Genomic DNA, 9,527 nt, shown 5'->3' on the forward strand with positions numbered 1-9,527 from the left:
AGGGACTACTACGGTAATTAACAGGCAGATAGCTCTCCAGAACGGGATCTGCTCTTGACATTTCCCACCCGTTTCAGTAGCAACTCCGTTAAGTTTTATCAAGAGTAACATCCTGAGATTCTTTCTTCAAAAAGCTGAAAATAGGTGGAATAACCTAGACACATGCAAAGGGGCCAAGCTCTCCTTCAATGAGAAACGCACAAGATACCTTAGGAGGAAGATATCGAGGCTAATAGCAGAAATAACAGGACACTGGGTAAAAGGTAGACACGCAAGTCGGCTTTGTCTCCCTTTCAATGATCATTGTCGCAGTTGCAAAGACAGTTGTGAATGCTCTGCTCTGGCCGAAAAGAGAAACCGCTTCCTTGGCAATCACTTCATATTTAACCTTGTGAGATATCTAAGTTAAAGCTGAATGATATTCATTGATTTCTTACAGCTACGGTTGGATCTAATACTACAAATACTACAGTGGATTGGCCCGTAAAAACGGAGTCCCTTCGATTTTATTTGACAGTTCGCGCGTACCACGTAAACCAACATCTCTTTTCACATTTTATTCTTCCTATGGTTCAAACATAAATTCGATACGATCAACTTAATGACTCTGTATTTCAGCACAACTTTCAGATGAAATGATTCTATATTGTACGTTGAACTTAATTCTTTCAAAATCTGATAGTTGATGAATATCCCTAAAATAGAAATAGTGATTAAATTCCTTTAAATCTCCTTCACATGGCACATACAATGCACAAATGCATCTTTAGTTTGATAGATCTCCTTTATGGATTTGAAAGCAACGTTCGTTATAGTTGTTGTTGTTGGTGTTTTACTTACTTTGTATTGCTAGAGAGGAGAAAAATAGAACAACAACAAAAAAAATAGAAAAAACAACAACGAAGATAAAAAGTCCACTAAGATGATGCAATGTAAAAGACATTGCATCAATATTATAACAAACGTCACCCATGGCGTCTAAAGACTTTTGTAAGGATATGTGTGTGTATGTGTCAGCTGGAGATGAAAGAAACAACAACAGCAACAAACTAACGAATGGATGGATGAATTGGATGAATGGATAGATGAATAAGATGTCTTGGAAAAAGACAACAGTTCTATAGAAGCAACAACAACTACAACTAAAAGAAAACGTTGCTGATGTAAAAGTTCAAATTTTCTTCTTTTATAAATTTCTTTTGTTTAACAGTTGACGAATGAGCTGTCATTGAGTTTAGTTTTATATATATATTTTTTTTGCTTTATATATTTTCTTTAGATTTTATTTTCTTCTTAAAACATGTAAGCATTTTTTAGAATTTATTTAAACAAATTTATTACATATCATATGTTAGCATTATAACTTAGTTAAATTTAACCAAATATGATTATTTTGAATGTTAATCTATGATTGTTTTTTTGTGAATTACAGTTTTTAATTTAAGCATTTATATGATGACATCAATTATCCCCATTCGAAATTGCATGACGACGGGTATAAAGTGGTAAGTGGTTAATTTTTGTTTATTTACCATTTTTATAGATTTTTCTAATTTTAATGTCAAAATCGTTCAATTAATTAAATTTTGACCTTTTCTTTGATTTATTAAAATGTTTTATTGATATTAATATCAGAGACACATACACATTCGATACTTAACTACATACCTACACACATACTCATGCACTTTTATTTTAATATAATAATTCTACAATCAAAATCATTAGTTTTCCATAAAACTAAAACTGTCGAGACCATTAAATGAGCGACAAGTTTTATATATTTTATTTTTAATTTTTTGTTTAATAAATGTTTGTATGTTTGCGTGTGTTCAGTTTTGCCTGAAAATTATGGTGGCGTTAATATATCAATGTGTCTAACGTACCGAAAAGGTATGTTAGATTTTTATACATTTCAAATGTTATAACATTACCACAGTTTATTTATATATATTTATATAGACAGTGGGGCTGAAGTATGCAAACAGGGGGTGAAATGGGTCATTTAAGGATTTTTTTTCATAGATAGTTAGATAGATAGATAGATAGATAGATAGATAGATAGATAGATAGATAGATAGATAGATAGATAGATAGATAGATAGATAGATAGATAGATAGATAGATAGATAGATAGATAGATAGAATTTTGTAATTTCTTAAACTTAAGCAAAATTTGATTCTCTCATTGTGAACTATAAAATCGGCCCTAAGTCTGTGTAAGTGGGGATGCTGTGCCAGTAGTCCACTTAGAATACGTACCATTTTACTACCATCAGTCTTTTATATTTTAAGAAAGCCTCTCGTGCTTTCTTTATGGTCACTTCATACGATCCTTGTGTGTACGTAATCTGGGTATTGAGATTCTTAAGTCCGTGATAAATACATTACTGAGCCGTACTGATCTCGTCTAATCTGTCTATTTTGGTTTTGTTGCAACAACATTAATTCAATTAGTACTTTTGAGAATGTTATGATAACTTTCACTTAAAGAATCTTTATTCAGTTCATGAGAGATTTCGAACCACAAAAATATTGTCCATTTTCTTAGAATATGTAAACTTAAAATCGAAATATTACTTTCACAACCCACTGTACTAAATAAAGTAGTATTTAGTTTAGTAAGTAGGTGTGGTGTAGTTTGAAATATAATTGCAATACGATTATTTTTTTTTTTGTTTGCTCTCCAACTCCAACTCCAACGACGACAACGAATAGATGTGAATAAAAGTAGTACAGGTTTTTGATATACAAAATATTGGCAAAAATTAATTAAATATTTTCCAAATGAATGAATAGACAGATGGTCATTTAAATGAAACTAAATACAACAATGTTGGTAATAAAAACTGAAAGGCACAGAAAGCAACAAAAAACCTAACAAAAACTAAAGCAAACAAAGCTTTGGAACAGTAGGACATACATAGTTCGGCAAACAGTTGGGGAGTGACTATTACTATGCCGACATAAACTTGTTAGTGGTAATGATAAAGGTGGTAAGGGAAAATTAACAGCAGCAGCAGCAGTAAAAATAATTGAACTCGTAACAAATATTGATTTCAGATTTTGACACTTTAACTAGAGCTGCAGTTGAGTTATGTCAAAATCAATTAAAATTGCTTACATATTCTTTGATAACATTTCGTTTTTAACAATCTTTAAAGAAATTCATATAAAAACTTTTTGCAATAAAGTTTTCTTAATATTATTCAAACTGAAAATAACCCAGTATAAATAAAAATACTTTGCAAATTAACACAAAAATAAACTATTTCATATGTCCATCAAAGTGCTGTCTAACCCTATTACACAGAGACATACTGTCTGTCTTACCTTTACTTTTATTATTACTTTAAATGGTGTGTGTGGTAGTGCGGGTTTTCATGTTGATTAAAGTACTTGTACTAACTACTTACTGGCTACTTTCTACTGCATACTTACATACATATACACTGGTCAAGTTAGTAGCTGTGTCAGAGTATCAGTATCACTTTGCAGCAGAAGTTCAAGTGACTGTATCTGAATACTCATTCGCATTTAGTTCGTATAAGAATATATGTTTGTTTGTTTGTTATACGCCATCTTAAAGTTTAACCATAAATCGTCTTTGTCAGTTCATTTAAAAGATGTCAGACAACTCGGACATTCTACAGACAATTGATTGACATTTTAAAAGTTTAGCAGGCGGGTTCACCACCACAATCATCATCATCATCGTCATCACCAGTATTGTTTTTCGTCTTCATACCCAACATGATAGTGGAGTTGAAGTAAAGTACATTTGAAAGTTCCATAAATAGATTTATGCATTTCTTCTTCTTGTCCAGTAGTTGTTGTTATTTGTTGGTTCCTTAAAACTGGTCTTTTAGTTGCACAAACAAGTTGCATGCGAACATAAAATGCAACATTAGGGAGATTCGTGTATGTTGAAAACTTAAAAAAATTCGGTATTCGCATAATATGGTGAGTTTTTTGTGAGTCCCGCTTTTGTCTTGCCATTTGGAAGTGTGAGCTTGTGAAATTTGACCAACCATACGAATCGACACAAATGCCGAATATCTATGGCGCTAAGATAATGCTCAGTATTTAGGGGACTATGCTGAATGCAACTGTTAAGTTTAAAGTGAGATATAGCTAAAAAACCTCCAGAATATTCGGCCAGGAGAAACGTTAATGTCGTTTTTATTCCCAAAGATTTCGAAAAAGTCATGAGAATGTGAAGAACCCTCGTTCTATTAATCATTTATCTTTTCAGCTTAAAACTTTGGAAAGATTCATCACACATTTGGCAACGACTTTACAGCTTATCGCGACTCTCAACTAGTGAACATGTCTATATTAAAGCAGGATCAACAGAGAAAACTCTACATGAGGTTGTCAGAATAATAGAAAGATCCCACAAATGGAACCCATCTTAGACATTGAAGGTGCCCTCAATAACGTAAACACGTACGTAGATCTTAACATCTAGAATAGTTACGGCAAATCTTGGATACAGCGTCAGTTCAAACAAGTGGAAAAAGTGCAGCGTATTCTTTACACTACTTTGGCTCATCGTTATAAACTCGGCGTCGATGTTGCTCTCTGAGTTTAGAGATATTATGTCAAATGCTCTGGTTCTACACGATATCTGGACCACAGACTGTGGTCTAGGAGTAAAGTCATGACTGAACCGGAACTATACATAACCAAGACCAAAATGTTAAGCTCGAGCTTACTTATTTGTCCTTCAGAAGCTCTGAACACAATATTGCACATCCTAACTATAGATCTACATGTATTGGTCATATCTCCTTGCTGTGCAGCCAGGTTTTAAGCCTATTACCTCCTACACACTGACTTTAATTGAGTTTTCAAAGATAGAATCACTTCTAGAAACGAGTGGTGTAGGTGTTACCTACCGGGCGAATGATTCTAAAAAGCAGTGCGCTGTTGGTTCTGGTGAAACTGTGACAACTGTTAGGTTTTACAGACTTAAATATTTCCGATAATATCAGCTGTAGAATAGCATATTCGAGAAAAAATAGAAATTTGTGTTGATAGTCAAGCGACATTTCTCTCACTTAACTCTTATACTAGCACTTTTCTAATAGTCAGATAATGTTAGAAGGATTTGTTAGAAGACAGAACGATTTCTCTAGGATACTCTTAACTTGGACTCCAAAAGATGTTCCAATATTTATATCAATAGTGTTTTTATCATGCTTAAACCATTTCTTCCTAATTTGTGTGATCTTGTAAATCTTGGGTTTCCTAGAAACTTCTAACAAATTTAATTCGTTATTGACATATCTCCGAGACCGCTTAAGGGCACTTCACACGACCACACTTTACGTAAAGTGTAATAAAAATGTAAAATAAAATTCCATCCGTATAACAAAAAAGAGAATAAATGTCGTCTGATTTATATTTTCTTTATTTACACGATTAGTATAAAACTATTAAAAAGTAAGATGGAAACAGCTGTTTCACTTTTTTATATGTGTTTAAACAAAAATATATCCCTGATCTAATGCGACCTGCTTGTTTTTTAAATCATTTCAAAAAATGAAGAGAGCTATACTACGACTGTCGAATTTTTCATCCTTATTCTCTCTCAGTGTGTGATGTTTTCATTACACATTGCTTTTAGACGATCCCATCCGTACTCTTCTACACAAAAATTTGACAGATCATTTTACTAGTGTGATCGCGTAAAATTACTCATACGCTCACGGTTTGAAAATTTACAAAAAAATCGGAAAAATTAATATTTTGTTAGTCCAAAAAATCTCGGTCCATAACAGAGCCGAATATAACCTTTTCACTTGTTTTATTTCCAAAGCACCCACTGCCAAGCTTTTTTTTTAAATTCCTTTTATCTTTCGAATGCATTCGAGGAAGCTACGTTCTATGTTCATAGTATATATGCACATATATATGTATATATGTATGCACATACCTCCCTTAATTTGTGCACATATCAAAAATTCCTTTTATTCATCAATTTCACAAATTAAAGATTTATTTCTTAAATACTGGTCAAGATATTTGTTCTATTTAATATGCTTTTTGGTCTGATTTGTATGTTTATTGCTTAAGAGTGTGTGTAGTCGGTTCTTCATACATATTTTTCTCTATTTTTCTGTTGTCTTTTCCTAATTTGAACATGTTCCTTTATTTCAAAACAAAAAATTCTGACAGAATTTGTTTTATTTGTTTAAGAAAATAAAAAAAAATAAAAGAAGAATAATATTTTTGTTCATTATGGTCTACCATTTCTGTGAGTATGTCATGTCCTTAAATAAATACACATATACAAATATACAAACAAAGATTTCAACTTTAAAATAAATTGTAATGTTTTAATACTATAAGTTATTTTAGTAAAGACCCAGCATAAACTTGGTAATGGCTTTCAATTGTAATTACTTACCTAACCACATACTTTTCAATGACTACTACATATGGTCTGGATTACATAGAAGTAGTCTAATAAGGTGTTACTAGTAATATGTTATATAAATACTTTAAATTTCATTAGTCATCTTGCTAATGAAGATACAGATACTGTATATGTCTATTCTTGTGATTTACAATGACTACTTTTTCTTATTACTTGTAATCGTTTGTGGTAAGTACTTGCCTTAAAATAACGACTTAAAGTGCTATTGTGTAAGTCAATTTTCAAAATTTTTAAAAAAATTGAAACTTTTCTTATTATACCCTTCACCTTCGTGAGAAGTTTGTCATTCCGTTTGTAATTTCTATAATATAATTTTCCGACCCTATAAAGTATGTACATATATTCTGGATCCTTATAGATAGCGGAGTCGATTAAGCCATGTCCGTCTGTCTGTTCAATTTTCTGAAGACTCCAGATATCTTCGAGATCCAAATCTTCGATAATTCTGTCAGACATGCTTTCGAGAAGTTTCCTATTGAAAATCAGCAAAATCGGTCCATATAACTGAGATATGGGTAAAAATCTGAGATTACCTCTGAAAATTTCCTCAACAAATTATTAATAAAAGCATAAAAACAACAACAAGGAGTTAAAGCAGTAATATGTTGGTAGCACAGCTCATATTTATTTGAGGGTGGTAATACAGTTTAACGGTACTAGTACAGTACAACGGTTAATATTTCTTTCTGTTACATTTTATATTTGTTTGTGTGTAAGTTATGTGTGACATGTGTGCAAAGATACAAGATAAATAAAAACTGTATTTTAAAACATACTTGGTGAAGGGTATATAAGATTCGGCACAGCCGAATATAGAAATCTGACTTTTTTTTAGGTTATTTTCTAAGAAAGAAATATTTCAGTAAAAAAGATATTTTTTAAATTTTTTAAAAATTTTCCAAAAAAAGATAAATTTTTGAGGAAGAAGTATTTTTTTTAATTATTTTTACAAAAATAAATATTTTTGAAAATTTTATATAAAAATAAAAATTTTTGAAAAATATTTATTAAAGAACATAAATTTTCTTTAAAAGAGAGAAAGAAATTTCATATGAAAATTTTTTTAAATTTTTTTGATAAAAAATATAAAAAGCAAAAGTTTTGAAAAAATTTCTATAATTTTTTTTTTCAAATTTCTGTAAAAAAAATAAAAAAAATATGTAAAAAGATAAATTTTTAAAAGAAATTCGATTAAAATTTAATTTTTAGAACATTTCTTAAAAAAAGATACATTTTTCGAATGGATCTAACAAAAAACGGGATCCACATACTTAATTGCAAGTTTCTAGGTTCAATATTTTAGAAAAAAATACTTTTTGAATAACGAAAAAGTACAAAATTCAAAAAAGTACAAAGAAGTTCCCTTTTAAGGGTTCTCACTTAATCCGGGGTCTACATTCTTAATTTCATGTTTCAATATTAAAGAAAATTCTAAAAGTACCTTTTAAAGAAGGAAAAAGTACCTAAGGTCCTTCTTTAAGATCTAACATAAAACGGGATCCACATACTTAATTGCAAGTTTCTATGTTCAATATTTTAGAAAATTCAAAAAGTACTTTTTGAATAATTCAAAAAAGGACCAAGTACCCTTTACGGGTTCTCACTTTATCCGAGCTCTCCAAATATAATTTTATGTTTTAGGTTCAATATTATAGAAAATTCAAAAAGTACATTTTATGGGTTCGAACTTAATTTGGGCCCTACATTCCTAATTTCATATTTTAAGGTTCAATATTCTAGAAATTTCAAAAAATACATTTTTAAGAACGAAAAAGTACCGAAAATCTCATTAATGGGTTCTCTCTTAATCTGAGTTTAATTTCATGAGAAAATGTTCAGAAATAAATTGTTATAAAAATTTTTTCAATTTTTTTTTTTTTTTTTAATTTATCAAATCTTTTTTCCAGAAAGGATATTCAAATATCATACAGTGTAATTAACATGTGTCTGAAAAAAGTATTTACTATTAAACTAAAGACGAAAGAAAGATACGTAGAAGAAAAGAAACGTAACCCAACAAGAAGTGTAGATTTAATTTAAAAATTGACTTCTTTTGTTAAATGATGGTTGTTGGTCATGATGTCGAAAGATTACTCTGACTATTACAATGATATTCCACATGTAGAGTTTTTTTTAACATACAAACATATATACATCTATGCTTACATTCTTACATACTATTGTAAGAATGTCTATCGATGTAGATTTTTATTTTACCATTGAAGAAATTGCATGCGTCAGTGATTTTTCTTATGCAAAATAAACATCTATAAAAATATTTATTATTTTTGAAAAAATTTTTTTCTACTTTCTTCTTGCATATAAATCTAATTTATATTGTAGAGTTGTTGTAGTAAGAAATGCAAAAAAAAAAAAAACGTATGTGTGTAAGAACTTTTCGACATATGGTTATCAAAAAATATTTTTCAGTTTTCAATGTTATTTTTTTTTTTTCATTTTTCTTGTACTCTCAACAAATTGTGTAAATTACAAGTTCATCTGTTTATGATGTTTTATTAAATTGATTTTAAATCTTTGCTGTCAATTTAAATTTTGTATAGGTTTTTCTTTTGATTTTTTATACAAAAATTTAGCTGAATCTATTTTGGTCAATTTAAAAAAAAATTGTTTGTACAATTAAAAACAAGTTTATTACAGTAACTAACCAATAAAAAAGAAATCAATATTTAAAATATAAATATATATAAATATTATTATTTGTTAATTTGTTTAAATCACTATTGAGCTGATATCAATGGCAAACCGTTTTTGTTAAATAACCTGTACTTTGTTACACCTTTCAGTATTTTCAACAAATTTTGTATAGCACAATCAATATCTATTACTTAGTTGCCCTACGATTTTCTTCGAATAGAACTAGAAAATAACCAGACAAGATCTAGTACAGAACTAGAATAGTTCTGAAACAAAACTAACACAGAACTAGAACATAACTAGAACAGAACTAGAACATAACTAGAACATACCTAGAACAGAACTAGAACAGAACTAGAACAGAACTAGAACAGAACTAGAACAGAACTAGAACAGAACTAGAACAGAACTAGAACAGAACTAGAAC

General features: G+C 29.8%; 1 protein-coding gene across 1 annotated transcript in view; it reads left to right on the plus strand.

Annotated features, from left to right (window-relative positions):
* The window catches only part of LOC124420992 (probable cyclin-dependent serine/threonine-protein kinase DDB_G0292550), a 356,339-nt gene that overhangs the window by 70,496 nt on the left and 276,316 nt on the right, over nt 1–9,527 (plus strand). Inside the window, exon 2 of the mRNA XM_046955621.1 lies at nt 1,433–1,505. The gene's annotated coding sequence lies outside the window, so the exon portion shown is untranslated. The remainder of the gene's footprint in view (nt 1–1,432; nt 1,506–9,527) is intronic.

The sequence above is a fragment of the Lucilia cuprina genome, chromosome 2, assembly GCF_022045245.1.
Source record: "Lucilia cuprina isolate Lc7/37 chromosome 2, ASM2204524v1, whole genome shotgun sequence".
Classification (NCBI taxonomy): domain Eukaryota; kingdom Metazoa; phylum Arthropoda; class Insecta; order Diptera; family Calliphoridae; genus Lucilia; species Lucilia cuprina.